At 34.8% G+C, this 19,239-nt stretch overlaps 1 long non-coding RNA gene across 10 annotated transcripts in view; it reads right to left on the minus strand.

Moving 5' to 3' along the window:
- LOC309660941 overlaps positions 1 to 19,239 on the minus strand; it is a 244,056-nt gene that overhangs the window by 8,685 nt on the left and 216,132 nt on the right. For 5 of the 10 annotated variants that reach the window (XR_014263729.1, XR_014263730.1, XR_014263731.1 and 2 more), the window contains one exon: positions 1,139 to 5,820. The exons of 1 other annotated variant lie outside the window; for it this stretch is intronic. This is a non-coding gene — a long non-coding RNA (uncharacterized lncRNA). Of the gene's footprint in view, positions 1 to 1,138; positions 5,821 to 10,512; positions 16,086 to 16,263; positions 17,844 to 19,239 lie in introns of those variants that run through there. 4 more of the 10 variants (XR_014263734.1, XR_014263735.1, XR_014263728.1 and 1 more) reach the window with 3 other exon arrangements.

The raw sequence follows: 19,239 nt of genomic DNA on the forward strand, positions 1-19,239 counted from the left end.
GTTGGTGGGAATGTAAATTGATACAGCCACTATGGAGAACAGTATGGAGGTTCCTTAAAAAACTACAAATAGAACTACCATATGACCCAACAATCCCAGTACTGGGCATATACCCTGAGAAAACCATAGTTCAAAAAGAGTCATGTACCAAAATGTTCATTGCAGCTCTATTTACAATAGCCAGGACATGGAAGCAACCTAAATGTCCATCGACAGATGAATGGATAAAGAAGATGTGGCACATATATACAATGGAATATTACTCAGCCATAAAAAGAAATGAAATGGAGGTATTTGTAATGAGGTGGATGGAGTTAGAGTCTGTCATACAGAGTGAAGTAAGTCAGAAAGAGAAAAACAAATACAGTATGCTAACACATATATATGGAATCTAAGGGAAAAAAAAAAAAACAGCCATGAAGAACCTAGTGGCAAGACGGGAATAAAGACACAGACCTACTAGAGAATGGACTTGAGGATATGGGGAGGGGGTGGGGTGAGATGTGACAGGGTAAGAGAGTGTCATGGACATATATACACTACCAAATGTAAACTAGATAGCTAGTGGGAAGCAGCCACATAGCACAGGGAGATCAGCTCGGTGCTTTGTGACCACCTAGAGGAGTGGGATGGGGAGGGTGGGAGGGAGGGAGATGCAAGAGGGAAGAGATATGGGAACATATTGTATGTGTATAACTGATTCACTTTGTTATAAAGCAGAAGCTAACACACCATTGTAAGGCAATTATATTTCAATAAAGATGTTAAAAAAAAAAAAAAAGAATAAAACTAACAGTGATCACAAAAAAAAAAAAAAGTAACACATATAACCTTAAATGCATTCTATTGATAATTACTATATTGTACATTTGTCACACTGTGTACCAGATTGTATAGTTGTCATATGTAATCTCTTCCAATGGAACAAATTTTACCAAAAGGATAAACTTGGGTTGTATTTTATTATTTGAATCATTGGTAAAGAAAAGAAAGTGTACCACATTGTTTCAACCTCAGGGAAATTTTAAAATTATTGATGACTTATTTGGGGTTTTTGTTTGTTTGTTTTTGTTATTTCTAAAGCATTAAATCTACCATCTAATAAGCAAAAAAAAAAAAAAAAAAAAAAAGAAAGAACCTTTTTTTTTCAACAAATGGACTAGCTATCCATATCCAGAAAAACAAAAATAAAAACAAACACCTAATCTAGCCACATAACTTATACCTCTTACAAAAATTAATCAAAATTAATCATAGACCTAATTTAAAAATCTAAAAATTTTAAACTTTTAGAAAAAACATAGAATAAAATTTAAATGAACTTAGATTTCCTAACACTTTTTCAGATACAACCAAAAGTATAAACCATGATAGAAAAAAATTAATAAGTTGGACTTTATTAAAATATAAAATATTTTCTCTGCAAAGGACACTGTTAAAAGAATGAAAAGACAAGCCACAGAGTGTAAGAAAATATTGACAAAACACATATTTGATAAAGGACTGATGTCCAAAATATGCAAAGAACTTGAAACTCAACAATAAGAAAACAATTCAACTTAAAAATGGGCAAAAGGGCTTCCCTGGTGGCGCAGTGGTTGAGAATCTTCCTGCCAATGCAGGGGACACTGGTTCGAGCCCTGGTCTGGGAAAATCCCGCATGCCGCGGAGCAACTGGGCCCGTGTGCCACAGCTACTGAGCCTGTGCGTCTGGAGCCTGTGCTCTGCAACAAGACAGGCCGCGACAGTGAGAGGCCCGCACACCGCGATGAAGAGTGGCCCCCGCTCGCCGCCACAACTAGAGAAAGCCCTTGCACAGACCCAGCACACCCCAAAATAAATAAATAAATTTATTTTTAAAAAATGGGCAAAAGATTTGAACTGACTTCTGCAAAGGAGATAAACAGATAAAAATTAAGCATATACAAGTTTTCAAATACCTACAATATGGAATCACAAATTACTACAACAATGAGGTAGTACTACAAACCTATTAGAATGGCTAAAATCCAAAAAAAACCTGACAATACCAAATGCTGATGGGGATGAGGCACAAGAACTCTGGTGGTGGAAATGCAAAATAGTACAGCCACTTTCCAAGACAGTTTGGCAGTTTCTTACAAATCTAAACACATTTTTACCATACATGTGAACCAATAATCATGTTCCTACATATTTGTACAAATGAGTTGAAAAATTAAGTCCACAAAAATGCCTGCACATGAATAACAGCTTTATTTGCTAAAAATTAATGCAACCAATATTTCTCCAATAAATAAATAAACAAATTGTGATGTATCCATACAATAAGATATTATTAAATAGTAAAAGAAAAAGCTATTAAGCCACATAAAAGGACACGGAGGAACCTTAAGTTCATTGTTAAGTGAAAGAAGCCATTCTGAAAGTGCTATAACCTGCATGATTCCAATTATATGACATTCTGAAAAAGGCAAATGTATAGAGTTGGTAAAAAGATCAGTGGTTGCCAGGAGTTCGAGTTTGAGGAAGTAAATAGATGAAGCACAGGAGATTTTTAGTGCAGTGAAACTTTAGGATGCTGTAATCATGAACGCATGACATTATACATTATTAAAACCAACAATAGTTTGACACACAAAAAATATTGTATGAAAATTTAAAAAAATCTTTTAAGAGGTCAGAGAATCCTAGTAGAGAATACAGAGGATGACAAGAGAATCTAATTATATTACAAATGTATGAAATAACCTCAAGGAAGAAAGTAGGGGAAAGGTGCTGCCCTAAATCACATTAGAAATGAATGAAGTCCACAAGGCTAAAGGCAAAAGGAACTGTACATAAGTCCTTTAGTAGTTAAAGTAGTTTCCCATGGAAGTATAGGTTAACAAATATGATACTGCTATAAGTGTATACTGGAACTGAACAATTAAGTAAATGAATGAAGGATGGCAGAAGCTAGATTTGCAACTATTGGAGTGGAAATTTATGTTGGCTAAGGGAAGAAGCTAGAATGATTCATGTTTTAATAGTTAGATTTGGAGCCATCAGTATGAACTCATGTTTAACTTAATATAAATACAAATGTCTACATAAAGAAATATTTATAGGTGTATGTGCATACACGGGTTAGCATATACACATATATTTCCTTGCTTTGTCAGTTAAGAAGGCAAAAAAAAAAAAAAAACCCAAAACAACTCTCTAGTAGCAATGAGTATATCTAACCTCCAGATACTAGTTTCTAATGCCATTCCAATAAAAGGAAACAGGGCTTATTGGCTCTTGGACTGGGATGGGAACTGTACAAAATGAGCCTGGCGCATCTTATAACGGCAGAAAGTAAGAAAGTGCATAAAATAAAAATTTTTTAAATTGATGTGGATGTCAAAACGGTACTGGAGCTATCTGAAAAAGATTCCAATGGCCAAATTTGGAATAATTTGAGCAAAAAAATAAAATAGTATTAGATTATAAACCAAAGTACAAAACAAATATCAGTGTATCCATACACGTATGCATAAATGATTGAATAAATTAATAAATGGGAAAGAGAAATAGCTCCCATGCAGAAGAATTCCAAGTAGATAATCCACTCTAAAGGAGGTGGATCCTGATTCCTCGCTCCTTCAGAGTAGATGGCACAAAATGGCTGCCTTCCAAAGGGGACAGTATGAAAACAGGGGAGAAAAAAAAGTAACTTTACAGCAGAGAAACCTGAAAAACACTATGTCGGCAAGGTGATCAAAGCTAACAACAAGAGTGATAAGAAGTCATGCTGATAGAATGTACTCTTGAAATGATGTGATAAAATGGCACTTTACCTCTGTGATCTTCCTCCCCAAGTGCTACAACCTCAGTCTAATCATGAGAAAAACATCAGATAAAACAAATTGAAGGATATTTTACAAAACCTGACCAGCACTCCTCAAAATTGTTAAGGTCATAAAGAAACAAGAAAAGTTTGAGAAACTGTCACAACTAAAAGGAGTCTAAGGAGACATAGCAACTAAATGTAATGTGGCATCTTAGATGGGATCCTGGAGCAGAAAAAGAATAGTAGATTGAAAACTAAAGAAATCTGAATAAACTATGAACCATAGTATATTAATACTGGTTCATGAATCATAACAAATATACCAAAGTAATGTAGATGCTAATAACAGGAGAAACTTTGTGTGAGAGTACATGGGAAATCTCTATCTATTCACTCAATTTTTCTGTAAGTCTAAAAATGTCTCTTAATCTAAAATGATTCTAAAAATAAAGTTTATTAATACAATTTTTAAAATGAAGGTGACATAAAGACGTGTTAAGGAATGTGCAAGCTAAAAAAATTTATCACAGACTTGCACTACAAGACATATTAAAGTAAGTTCTCAGGCAGAAGGATAATGAGACCAGAAGAATATATGGATCTACACAAAAAAAGAATGCATCTGAAAAGGAATAAATATGTGGGTAAATATAAAATAGTTTTTCATTACTTTTAATCTCTTTAAGTGATAAGTGACTGTCTAAGGTAAAAATAATACCAAAGTATCATGGAGCTTATAGCTTATGTAGAAATAAAATATATGACAAAAAATAGCACAAAATGTAGGAGGGAGTAAATTGACGTACTCCATTTTAAGTTTCTTATGCTTTACATAAAGTTATATAATATGATCTGGCAGCATACTATGATAAATTAAAGACATATATTGTAAACATGACAGCATCTGATAAAATAAGTATAATAAATAAGTTAATATTGAAGATAAAAAATATGAAAAGGGGTCAATCTAAAATAAGTCAAAAAGTGAAAATAAGAAACAAAAAATAGATGGGACAAATAGAAAAAAAGTGCCAGATAATAGATTATATTAAACGCAAATTGTATAAACACTAAATTAAAAGAGATAGACTGTAGAGCAGATCAAAAAGCAATATCTAATGTTAAATATAAAGACATACATTTGTTAAAAGAAATCAATGTTAAATATAAACACAGAAATTTGTTAAAAGTAGAAGAATGCACAAATATACATCACAAACTCTAATCAAAAGTAAATTGGAGTGGCTTATTAATGTCAGACAAAGTAGACTTGAGAACAAGAAGTATTACACTACATAAAAATAACCGGTTGAATTTATCAAGAAAATATAACAAAAATATAATAAAAACTCTAATGAGTTTAAAATAAATACATAAAAATCATAGAAATATAAAAACTATATTTGAATTCACAATTAATGTTAGAAGTTTTAACATTAAAAATTGGCTTTTATTAAAAATCCACAGATAACATTATATTAATTGTGGAAGACTGATATTGCCCTAAGATCATAGACAAGGCAAATATGTCTGCCCTTACCACTTCTAATTCACATTGAACCAGAAGTTCTAGCAAAGAGTATAAGGTAAGAAAAAGAAACAAAATGCTCACAAAAAGAAAAAAAAACCTATCTTTATTCAAAAATAACATAATTTTATACACAGAACATCACCACAAATCTACAAAACAAAAAGTTCCAAAAAGAAATGACTGCGTCTTTATTCCTGTCCTGCCACTATGTTCATCAGTACCGTTTTTTAGATTCCATATATGTTCGTTAGCATATGATATTTGTTTTTCTATTTCTGACTTACTTCACTCTTTATGACAGACTCTGGGTCCATCCACCTCATTACAAATAAGTCAATTTTGTTCCTTTTTATGGCTGAGTAATATTCCATTGTATATATATGCCATATCTTCTTTATCCATTTCTCTGTCGATGGACATTTAGGTTGCTTCCATGTCCTGGTAATTGTAAATAGTGTTGCAATGAACATTGTGGTACATGTCTCTTCTTGACCTAGAGGGGTGAGATAGGGAGGATGGGAGGGAGGCTTAAGAGGGAGGGGGTATGGAGATATATGTATACTTATTGCTGATTCACTTTTTGTACAACAGAAACTAACACAACATTGTAAAGCAGTTATACTCCAATAAAGATATCACAAAAAAAAGAAAAAGAAATGACTGACTTTAGCAAGATCACATGGTGCACGGTCAATAGGAACAAAGGCAATTGTATTTTTATATACTCACAGTCTATAATTGGAAATCGAAAAAGAAAATTGAATACATTTTTTAGTAGCATCATAAGACATTACTTACTTAGGGATAAATTTAACAAAATATGTGCAAAGCCTGTACACTACAAACTATAAAACATTACTGAGAAAAATTAAAGACCTAAATAAATGAAAAAATACACTGTTCATGGTCCAAAGACTAAATATTGTTAATATGTAAGTTCTTGCCAAATTGATCAATAGATTCAAGGCAATCTCAATTCAAATTACATCAGGTTTGTTTTTGTTTTGTTTTGTTTTTAGAAATTGAGGTGATTCTAAAATTTGTGCAGAAATTCAATGAGAAGAAAAAGATAATTCTCACTACCTGATGTCAAGATTTTAAGATAAAGATACAGTAAGGGAAAAAATAACTATATTTATTCACAATTAGGATAATTGTGAAAACAGAAAATCACAGAGGGCAAATATGCACAGGAAAAGAGCTCATCATCATTAGTCACTGTGGAAGTGCAAATTAAAAATGCAATGAGATATCACTACCTCCTACTGAAATAGTAAAACTAAAATGACTGATAATGCGAAGTGTTGATGATGATGTGGAAAACTAGAACTCCTCATATATTGCTTGTGAAAGGTAAAATAGTACACCACTCTAGAAAATAGTTTGGCAATTTTTCATAAAGATACAGATATAGAGATAGAGAGACAGAGACAGAGATAGAGAGATAAAATAAAACAAAATCCAGCAATCCTACTTATGGATATTTAGCAGAGAGAACTGAAAACCTATGTTCACTTATGGACATGTATGCAAATGTCTAAAGCAGTTTTATTTATAGTAACCAAACAGTAGAATAACCCAAATATGCATCATTTACATATGAACAAATAATTTGTAATACATACATATAGTAGAATACTATTAAGCAATAAAAATGAACTAGTGATATATGGATGGACAACATGGATGAATTTTAAAAGCATTGTGCATTATGTAAAGAAGATATAGACTATATGATTCCATTTACAGGGAATTTGGAAATGATAAATATACAGGGACATACAGTAGAAGAGTAGTCATCAGGTCTGGGAGCAGAGTGAGAGAAACAGACAAGAGAAAACATATGTAGTGAAGAAAATACTCCTTTTTTTTACTATTCTGATGATTATGTAACTACACCTTTAAACTCATCAAACTAAACACTTAAAAGAGTGAATTTTATTGTTTATAAAATATACATCAATAAACAACTTTTTAAAAAGTAAACAAACTGTAATAACGATCTTTGTCTTATTCAAGACAAAATAGAAAGACTCTATTTTTTTTTTTTAAATGTCATTTGATGGGCCCATCTTTTTTTTTAAATTTTATTTATTTATTTATTTATTTATTTATGGCTGTGTTGGGTCTTCGTTTCTGCGCGAGGGCTTTCTCCAGTTGCGGCAAGCGGGAGCCACTCCTCATCGCGGTGCGCGGGCCTCTCACCATCACGGCCTCTCGTTGCGGAGCACAGGCTCCAGACGCGCAGGCTCAGCAATTGTGGCTCACGGAGCCAGTCGCTCCGCGGCATGTGGGATCCTCCCGCATGTGGGATCTTCCCAGTTCAGGGCTTGAACCCGCGTCCCCCGCATCGGCAGGCAGATTCTCAACCACTGCGCCACCAGGGAAGCCCCTATTTTTTTTACAATTAGCTATAATGTTACATTATAGCTACAATTAGCTATAATGTTACATTATAGCTACAATTAGCTATAATGTTACATTATAGCTACAATTAGCTATAATGTTGTTTGAAATAGATAGCCTTCATCACCTTGGGGATTTATTCTTATCTCCTATTGCTAGTTGACTAACATTTGTTTATCAATAATTGATGTTGAATTATTTTTAAATGCCTTTTCAACACCTATCAAGATAATTTTTTTCTTTCTTCTCCATTGATCAATTATTGTTATGAATTATTACTTGGCTTCCTAATATTGAATTGTTAGTGCATTCCTGGAATAAAAACCTATTTGGTCACAGTGTGTTATCTTTTAATAACCAGCTACATTTGATTTGCTAATATATTGCAGTGATGGTTCTAAATATCTTTAGTCTTTTTTATTAATTGACTCATTTTTCTCATGTTTTGATAAAGAATTTTTCTTGGTTTATAATTGAAATTGGGAAGCTTTTCAACAACTACTGTAATAAGAAATAGTTTAAAACTGGTTTCAAAGAACTCAACATAAAATTATTGGTAAGAATAATCTTTTGGTAATTATTTCCTAGATAATATTTTCTATTTCATTAATGTTTATGAGATTATTTTTAAGCTTCTTCATAAAATATCAATTTTTATAATAAATTCTTTTCTGGAAAATTATCTATTTCATTGATACTTTCAAAAATATATAGAATTTTAAATTATCTTTAATGTCCTCCATATTTGAGGCTGCATTCCTTTTATTTCCTAATGCAACATAAGTGCATTATCTCTTTGTCTTCATTATCTTTGTCAAAATTTTCTCAATGTCAGTAGCTCACAACGTCCAATATACTTTGTAATAGCCTGGACAATTTTTCAATATAAACTTCTCTGAGCTCAATCAAAGAACTAGTGAATTAATATTTTTGATATGGGAAAATAAAATGAATATTGAATTTGATTTTCTGTCCTTCATTTTAAATTTCTTTTATGAGTATTCCTTTTTGTTGCCTATGATCTACTTTTTTGTTATTTTTAATGCTGATTTGGAATTGGGAAATCTTGTTTTCATCATATATTTTCCCCCAGGTTAACTTTAAAATATTTGAGAAAAAAACATTGGACTTTTCTTTCACAAAATTACAAATGCCAAAATCACACATATCTTATTTGGAATTCTTCTGTATAGGAGACTTGTCTCTTCTCCCCATTTATTTATTAAAAAATTTATTTATACCCATGTGTACTCACAGATATTTATTTTATAGTCCAACATTATTTTCTTTGCTCACATTGTTACAACTTTGGCCACTGGGAGTTCTTTTAATATCTCTTGTGTCCTTTGACATGGTCCCATCATAATAGGGTTTAAAATATTTTTTTCTTAGCATTTCCTTACCTCTGGCACTGCAAAATACTTCAGGCTCATCTTTTATATTTCCTGCCCCAGTCCACGAATCAACCATTTCTCCAAGGAACTCTACATTCTTTTATTGAAAAATAATACTGAGGAACTAAGACCTGGGTACCAGATATACTTGTTGATACTGGGACATTGCTGCTTCCAGACTATCGCAGCTGACAGAACAAGGAAATATATATGTGTATACTAAACAGTGTATGTGCACCTCTCTGTAAATATTTCTATATGCTATTATCTGTGTATATTAAGGTAAACGTGAGTACATGGTGATGCCCTCAACTCTAATCCATTAAAACATTCTTACCTGTAAATTCTCACTTCCCACCTGGCTCTCACCATTTACCATCCATTTACTTAATTGTTCAATTCCTGTATACATGTATAGCAGTATGATAATTTTAAACTAATAACCCTGTAGGAAAGCAACATTATCAACTAAATTACAGTAATTATGTACTGTTTTTGACTTTAGCTTTACAGATTCCATTAATTTCCAAAGTTAACTTAGATCAGCACATTTTTCTCTCATCTCCTTTAGTGAGGTTGTTTCCTAAATTTTTAATACAGTCAGATTGTTTTGTCATATTCTGCATTCCATCCTGGGATTTTCCTAACCACCTAAATGACATTTTTATTTGCATACATTATGTAGATTACTCACCCTTAAGTAAGTGGACCATAACTCCTCACGTCTTGACTGTGGGCTGTATATTCCAACTTCCTTTCAAAGAATATAGTATTGAATGAGGGGTAGAAAAAAAGTCTTTACAGTGGAGAAACCTGACAAACACTATCTTAGCCGGATGACCAAAGTTAACATCAACAATGATAAGTCCTGTGGATAGAATGTATCTTTGATATGATGTGATGAAAATGGTACGCTACCTCTGTGGTCTTCCTCCCCAAAACCCACATAGTGATGCCCTCAGCTAGTCATGAAAGGAACCCTAATCTAGTCATGAAAGGAACATCAGACAAATCCCTTTGAAGGACTTTCTACAAAATATCTGACCAGGAGACTTCCTTGGTGATCCAGTGGTTAAGACTTCACCTTCCAATGCAGGGGGTGTGGGTTCAATCCTTGTCGAGGAGCTAGGATCCCACATGTCTCACAGCCAAAAAACCAAAATGTAAAACAGAAGCAATACTGTAACAAATTCAATTTAAAAAAGAACTTTAAAAATGGTCCACATCAAAAAAAAAAAAAAAAAAAAAATCTGACCAGCACTGCTCAAAACTGCCAAGGTCTTCAAAAACAAGGAAAATCATAGAAACTATCTCAGTCAAAAGGATTCTAAGGAGACACAGTAAGTAAATGCAATATGGTACCAGAGTGGGATCCTGGAAACAAAAAAAAAGGACATTAGGGAATGCCCAAGGAAATCTGAATAAAGAGTGGGACTTAAATGATAATATAAAATATTGGTTCATGAATTGTAACAAATGCACCATTAAACGTAATAAATGTAAGATGCTAATAATAGAGGACTCCATGCACATTCTATGGAAACCCTATGTACTATCTTTATAATTTTTCTGTAAGTATAAACTGTTCTAAAATAAAAAGGTTATTTTTTAAATGACATGTTTCTAATCACTATCCCTTGATAATTAAAACAAAATTACTTTCTTTTATTACTTTTTTTTCTTATAATCTGGTGTTTTAGATTATGATTATTATTTGACATTTTACAGTATCAAAATTGCCTCTTTCAAGAATGTATTTTCATATTTGCAATTTAAAACCGATATTAAAGTAGCTGTTTGGGAAACTTTTACTGGTTTATTGCTCATAGCTGTTTAGCTAATCCTATGTCTTGAGGAAGTTGGTTCATATGTCAGTAGGAGTACTTCTGTGGGTGGTGTCATTTTCTGAGTCCTTTACATATTTTCCAATTATTTTTATTCTACAGCAACAACAACAACAAACTTTTCTGCTTAGGTTTTTCTTTTATCATTTTAGTGAGAATCTGGGATGGGATAAAACAAGATATGGATGTATTTATCCCATCATCTTTATTCAGGAATTCTGACTGAAGCACTAAAGAACCAATGGGAGACAGGCAGACACATTGGGGCATAAGGACATGTAAAGTGCAGGAAGCAGTCTGACCAAAATGCTGTAGGGTGCTGAGAAGAAAAAAAATCAATAAGTCCTCAATGAAGGATCTTAATCACAGAAAGCACGGTGTTGTAATCCAGGCTTTTCAATACTTATCCTGGCAGTGACTTAGAAGGTAAATAAGAGGAAAGTGAGACAAGAGTAAAGGATTCCAAGTAGAAAATCTTTGCAGTATCTCATGTAAAAACTTATGGAAAATTAAGCTAAGGCAGTATTAGGGGGTCTTGAGAGAAAAAGGTAAGTTATACTATGTTTCCCAAACACCATAGTTTGCATATGCTCTTCATGCTTTTCCCTATATTAGTATAGTAATGTAATATTATTTAATATCTTCCTTTAAATTGACTGTCGTTTAAATACCTTTTGATTAGAAACATATCCAAGCTATAAGTGTAAAATGAGAATAATTTATCACTGATAGAATTTAAACATAAAATTGACAAAGTCAACTCTCTCAAAGTCCGACTTGTTAAAGTTTCTGAAACATCTCTATTTGTTAAAATGGGAGTTTCTGAAATACTATAGAAGCACTAAAGACATATTAAGTCCAAAACAGAAACTTTATCTTTGATGTAGCTTGAAGGATTTGAATTTAAAAAATGAAAAGTGAATACTATTTTTATTAACTAATTAAATGGTACCTATTGCTATGGTCGTATAGCACCTAAAATTATCTTATGTATACCAAAAGTGGTGTCATTTATTGAGACAAAGGAACAAGAGGGGGGCAGCTTTCTGGTGCACACAGACAATGGATTCGATGTTGGACATTTTATATTTGAATTTCCTATAGGACATTTAAGGGGAGATGCTCAGTAAATACTTAAGATATACTAGTTTGGAGTTAGACAAATTGCTCAGGTTGCAAACTCTTTTTTTTTTTAAGTGAATCCTTAGAAAATGGTAGTTGAAACTGTGAAAATTTAGATTAAGAAGGAAAGAAAACTCAAGGGAGAAAAAATTTGACAGATATCCACACTACATGGGAAGGAATGGAGAGAGGTTAGAGCAACCAAAGCACTAAGAAGAGACTCAAGAGGTGATGCTACTCCATGAACAGGGAGAGAGAATTTCAATGAGACAATAAAGAACAGTGTCATAGGATTAGGGAGAGGGGGTCGCCTGGAAGGAGTTAACCACTACTGCCTGCCTCCTGGAAGCCTTTGTGTTGGTGGTCGTTGTAGTTGTGGTGGGTTTTTTTAATTTCTTTTTTTATTGAATTATAATTGATTTACAATGTGCTAATTTCTGCTGTACAACAATGTGACTCAGTTATACACATATATACATTCCTTTTTAATATTCTTTTCCATTATGGTTTATCCCAGGAGATTGAATATAGTTCCCTGTGCTATACAGTAGGATCTTGTTGTTTATCCATTCTAAATGTAATAGTTTGCATCTACTAACCCCAAACTCCCACTCTGTCCCTCTCCCACCCCCCTCCCCCTTGGCAAACACAAGTCTGTTCTCTATGTCTGTGAGTCTGTTTCTGTTTTGTAGATATGTTCCTTTGTGCCATATTTTAGATTCCACATATAAGTGATATCATATGGTATTTGTCTTTCTCTTTCTGACTTACTTCACTTAGTATGATAATCTCTAGTTGCATCCATGTTGCTGCAAATGACATTATTTCATTCTTTTTTGGAAGCCTTTCATATAATATCTAATTTATTATTCCAGAGATCCTGCTCAGATGAAATTAACATTGCCCCTTAAAAGAAGGAAAAACCGAAGCTGAAGGAGTGTAAAAAAAACATCAGTGATCACAACGCTAAGAAGCTAAAAATAGAACTGAAATCCTAGACTGTAAACCCAAGATCCACACTTTCTTTGTGCCCAGTGAATATGGCAAATAAGAGACATCTTTAGAAAACAGTTCTAATGTTGATGGAAAAGTTATTGCAAGTAAGAACATGGAAATTATGAAGGTAGATCTTTAAAAAAAAAAAAGAAGGTAGACAAATGTAAAACCGATAGCTAGTGGGAAGCAGCCGCATAGCACAGGGAGATCAGCTCGGTGCTTTGTGACCACCTAGAGGGGTGGGATAGGCAGGGTGGGAGGGAGGGAGACACAAGAGGGAAGAGATATGGGGATATATGTATATGTATAGCTGATTCAAAAAAAAAGACTGGCTTTTTAAACTGAAAAAAAAAAAAAAGGTAGATAAAAAGACCAAAAAATAAAAAAATAAAAAAATAGAAAATTTTTAAAAAGACAAGAAATTTTTTAAAAAAACAACAAAAAAAATTTAAAACAACAATAAAAAAAGGAAGATTAAATCAGAACTCAAGAAGGGAGTTGTGAAAAAAGGAAAACAAAATTAAAACAAGACCCTTTGATCTGGTTTAATACACTAGGGGAAAGAACTAGTAGAATTGAAGATACAGGAGATAAAGATGGGAAAGAGATGGAGGTGATCCCTGAGATGGCAGGAGTAATAGGGATAAAGACAGGGAGGACTGATTTGCCTTCAGGGGGGAATGGCTTTTCACTGATAATGGAGGGGGCAGTGGCAGAAGCTCTGTGTCCATGCATGTTGTTTTTACTGTTTATAGACAGAAAGTGAGAAGTCTGTGAGCTGAGCAAATCCCAACCTAGTGGCAACGAGCGCTATCATTTTTCCCTGTGATGTAGGAGATGAGAGTGAGGTAGGTGAGCAGGTGACCCAGTAAACAGCGATAAATATATTCTATCTGGGGGGGAAAGGATGTAGCATGGATACTCTTGCTTGCAGTTCTGGAGGCCCATTGAAGTTTGGAGAACATGAGTGTGCATGTGGTAATAGACACGGCACAGAGTTGCTTGGTGGCTTTGAAAATAAGACTAAATGGAAGGACTATTTAGCAAACAAATGGGTAAGCGATATATCCAAGAATTCTAAGGAGGAGAAACATAACTAGAATGAAGGGAAAGAGTGAAATGGGGGTTCTGGATTAAAGAACAGTCGTAATACACTAATTTGCAAACTGATGTTCTGTGGATCACTAGGCCTCATTGCTATTTTTCAAATTGCTCATATAAATTAGTTTAAAGCTGTCACAAATCTTGGTTATTCAGAATAAATGTTAGTGTACTAAATTTCTTCAGTAAAGAAGTATTTCTACTTTTATTAACCCTATTCTTCTAAATGTATTTGACCACACACCGTTTATCTTCCTCTGTGTACCATTAGCCATACTAAAACACTAACGTTCCATACAATAACATAAGTTGTAACTGATGATGTAAAGGAAGTAGAGAAATGAGAAAACTGGTATGAGCAGAGAGTGGTCAAAGGATCGAGTATCTAAATTTAAATTTTTAGACCTGATGGGTGTATACAGTGTACAGGCTAGATAAAGCATGCAAATGATTAGGCAGTGTAAGTGGATTGCAGCTGAAGGTCACTCGAGTTGAAGAGATCAGGAGCTAATAGTCGTTGGATAGCTCCTCCCTGCCACACACATACAGAAGTAATCCGGCATCCAGTAGTCATCACGGGCTGAACTGTGTGTCCTCAAAATTCATATTGAAGTTCTAATCCCCCAGTACCTCAGAATGTGAACTTATTTGGAAATCGGGTCTTTACAGAGGTGAAAATGGAGCTATTAGGATGGGCCTTCAACCAATACTACTGAGACTGACATCCTTATGAAAAAGGGAAATTTGGACACAGAGGAAAGGTGATGTGAAAAGACAGATAGGGAAATGCCAGCCATCTACAAGCTAAGGAGAGTGGCCTGGAATAGATCTTTTTTCATGGCCCTCAGAAGGAACCAACTCTGGCAATATCCTGCTTTTAGACTTCTGACCTTCAGAGCTATGAGACAAGAAATTTCTGTTGTTTAAGCTACTCAGTTTGTGGCATTTTGTAATGGCAGCCCTAGAAAATATAGGTATATTTGGTCAAAAGGATGAATGGAAAGTGGTTGAGTTTTCTTGTGTTTCCTATTTTTTTTTTTTTTTTTAAGCATGGAATTGGTTTTTCCAAGAACATAGTTATAAGGTCTAAGAGAGAGAAGTTAGCCAACAGGAGCTGGTTTTCTCTCCCTTAGAAAGCTGACACCAAACCTTAGAGAAGCAAGGAGGTGGGATTGGATGGGGTGGTCATTTTGCTTCCTTATTCTTAAGAGTAAGGAATTTACCTCACGGTGCTCTTTTCCTTTAATCAATATGCTGTGAGATGTCACAACATCATGGAGGGGTAGAGATGACCTGAATTCTCTAATACAATCTGCATTCATATTTTAATTTCCTTTGGTGCAAACTAATCCTTGGCAAATAAGCTGGCATTTTGCTTTTCAGAGGGGAAGTGCCTCTCCATTGTGGGAACCATTCTGTTCACATCATTTTTCCTTGCTGCATTTATTTGCTCGCTATCTAAGGCACTTACTACACAGAGATTCATGTTGGAGGGAATAAGTTTTTCATTGCACATGACATCTTGAATGGTAATACAGGACCTATGATACTCTGATGTGCATAGAACTTGAAATTTTAGCGAATCAGTCCACTGGGGGTTGGAATTTTTCTATATACTCTAAAATATTTCTGTTCCTGGAAGACAGCAGGAGGAAGAACTGCTGTTTGAACCAGAGTCAGGTGAAGTATGATTTTTTAAATATATATCAAAGTGAATCCTGGGCAGACCAAGGTGGCTCCTTTTCCATCTGTCAGCACGTTCTTTACAATCGTGCATAAATCTTATTATCACACTCTGTGTGTTACTGCAAAACTTATCCCGTTCCTCAGAACAGTCTCTCTACAGCTTTGAGTGGAATGCAAACTTCAGCGCAGTTCATGTAAAAACAAGCAACCTGGTAAATGAGAGAGAAAGTGACAGACATTTACCTTCCACAGAAAATTTGCTAGAGCTCCTTCATTTTGTCATGTGTACAAGGATAAATATTTTGCATTGAATAAAATACTGGCTGATGAAACATATTTGGCCCTGATACAATTTTTCCACTGGATTCACATATATTAACCTTTGATGAAAAGACAAGAAGAAAAAGGCATAAGAAGAATATGGCATAATTTCAGATTTTTTTTTTTTTTTTTTTTTTTTACATTAACCTTTGAGTTCTGACCTGTTGTAGTTGTGTTTTGGGGGTATATTTGGATAGAGACATTACTGCCATCCTGTTCATATTTATGGACCTGACCTTTGTATTATAGTAGCCTGCTTTGAAGCACAGTTATTTTTAATTGCTTTATGTGTCCGTAGAGACTGTTCTTTGCCTCTGTCAGTTATATACAGTACCCTGGCACATATGTTTGCTTAATGAATCTTTCAATGACTGGATATTTACAACCACATCTGAATACAAGAGGAGGAAATGTTACATTTTGGGGATAGTGTGTGTGTTGTGTTTGTGCGAAAATGTGTTTTATTGTCAACGTTGCCATATACTTAATGAGGTGACAGGAAGAATTAAAAGAGACAGATTGTTTTGGCTGCACCGGGGCCATCTGAGATATAGTCTCCTATAATGCAGCTCAATAAACCCAGCCTGTGTGAAGCCCTCAGTGTATGATTCATGGCTGCAGCAGGGCTATTCAAAGAGGTTTAATGAGAGATAGGGGCTGGGCAGCAGGAGGCTGAACTTGCCGTCAGAAGACAATGGAAAGTCCTATGTGCTAAAACCATGCCTGAAACCTGCAGGGGTGCCTTGATCACCAGTGTCCTTAAAGACATTATTCTATAGGTGCCTGATTGTGAGCTGGACAGAATGTACTGCTGAAAATGCACAACTCAGGATAACTCATTTGGAAAAGAGAGCTGCGCCTTCCTTTCTTGCCTGAAGATAGCATGCATTCTGTGTTCTTTTAGTTGATGGGCAGTTAGGTGTAGCCACAAGAGGGGACACAGAAGGGACAGAAGAAAACAAGTTTATTCTATTCCTACGTCCTAAAGAGGGGATCACCGCATGCCATGCGGAGTCACAGGGGAAGTGCCACGTTTTGATCAAATAGCAAAAGACAGGAGTAAGCAGAAAGCTTAGGCAAAAAGCTTTATTGGAGTTTCCATGAGAAAGTCAAAACAGGGTAGAGAAAACAGTTAGGATTGGCTAGTTTGAATAGTTTTGTTGGGCTTTGGGTCATAATGGTGGTCTCTAGCTGCCTGGTACCTAACCCTGGGACGATTCAATCAGAGGAATATTGCTTCCTTCGGTGCATGGGCCAGAGAGAGGCGATTTGGATCTGGACTAGTTAGTTTACATATCAAAGGTATGCTCCCAGCTGAGTCCTTTGCTGTCTCTAAGCATTGGCTAGCCTCAGGAGGGACAGTCTCTCCCCAGCCAGAAACGTTTTTTAATATGGCAAAGCATCATGATATACAAAAAAATTTTAAAAATATATACAATACAGCATGGCTGTGAAGTTTCTTGTGCAGATGGGTTTCTGGATTGTGACAAACATATCTCGAGACATCCACTGATGGTGAAATGAGCTGTGGCTGTGCTGCTGAAGATGAGGTTTCTGAAACAAGAGGCTCTCCATCCCCTGAGAGCTTATTAGACATGCAGATTCTCTGCTCCCTCCCAGATCTCTAGAACCAGAATTTCTAGGGTCTGGAAGGGGAAGGGGGAGAGAAATCTATGTTTTAATCAGCTTGCCAGATTGCTATTCTGCACACTAAAGCTGTAGCCTTTAGTAGCCCATACAAGTGACTATAAGAAATGAGAAAAGAAAAATAATTCTACTTATCAGAGATTCAGTTGCATCTAAGGTAAAACTTCAGTTAACAAGAACCAATTAAGTGGAATCCTAAAGGCAATTTTAGTTCTTACTCTACTGTGTATTTGCTTGGACCCTCAGGAAATCACATCCTATCCAAGATTCAGTCACCCGATTGGTAAAATAAGAAAGATAGTGGATCTTGGAATTTATGAGACTTAAAAGTATTGATGTATTTAAATATACTTTGTAAACAGTAAAGTGTAGGCAAGTATTAGTTGTATATTAATAATCCTTATTGGGCATGCCATTTGAAGACAGATCACAATGAAACAAGTTTACAACAGGACCTGGGTAATACCAGCTACTCTGTATTTATTAGATTCATATTGTGTGCCAGACACTGAGTTAAGCATAGTACATACATTATCCTATTTAACTCTCAGGACAACCATATTAACGAGGCTGAGTAGTAAAATAGAAAAAGATAATGTAAAGTATTTTTAAAAATTGTAATAGCATGAGAAGATGCTAAGAGTGGTTATCTTAAGGCTTCACAATTAAATTAGCGTTGTTCTAAAGTATCTTAATTATTCAGGGTCTCACTGCCTTATATAAATAATATTATACAACACATCTTATTGTGGGAGCCCCCCAGGAACTGTGGTATGATTTCTGATATATGTATTTTGACTCATCAAATATATAGGCAAAGAGTAAAAGATCAGGAAATACCTAAACCAGAGACATTTCAGATGTCAAGAGCTTACCTATTCTTATAGCAAGTTCCCAGAGCTTGACAATATAAGCTGTTCCTTATTTGGTTTGATTTACCACTGCCAGGGAAACAAGGGTTTGGAGTATTTAAAGTGACTTTGTACTGTTGCATCCTCATAGCTTGTACATCCCAGGGCTGACACTGCCTCCCTCTCTTTCTTTTCTCTCGTGTGTGTGTTGGGGAGTGGAGAGAGAATTTCTCTTTCTCTTTTCCTTAAGGAGCCTGCCCAGGCATTGCTAGTGAGTAGTTTCTTTGTAGACTAGACACTGAAAAAAACTAAAGCAGGAAAAAGGATAGAAGAGAAACAGAGCAACAGAAAGACACAGTAACAAGCTACCTTCCTGAAAGGAGAGCCATTGTGTCCCACAATGGTCCGAGTATTTCAATGCACAGGGCAGAATAGAATGCCCCAAACTGTCCTTTGCTCATATCCTGAAACATGAAAAGGGTTGTCCTAGTTTCAGTCATTTGCTTTTCTTCTTCGGCTCAAAGGGAGCTAATGAAACAAAAAG

Source organism: Balaenoptera physalus, assembly GCF_965194825.1.
Source record: "Balaenoptera physalus genome assembly, chromosome: 5".
Classification (NCBI taxonomy): Eukaryota; Metazoa; Chordata; class Mammalia; order Artiodactyla; family Balaenopteridae; genus Balaenoptera; species Balaenoptera physalus.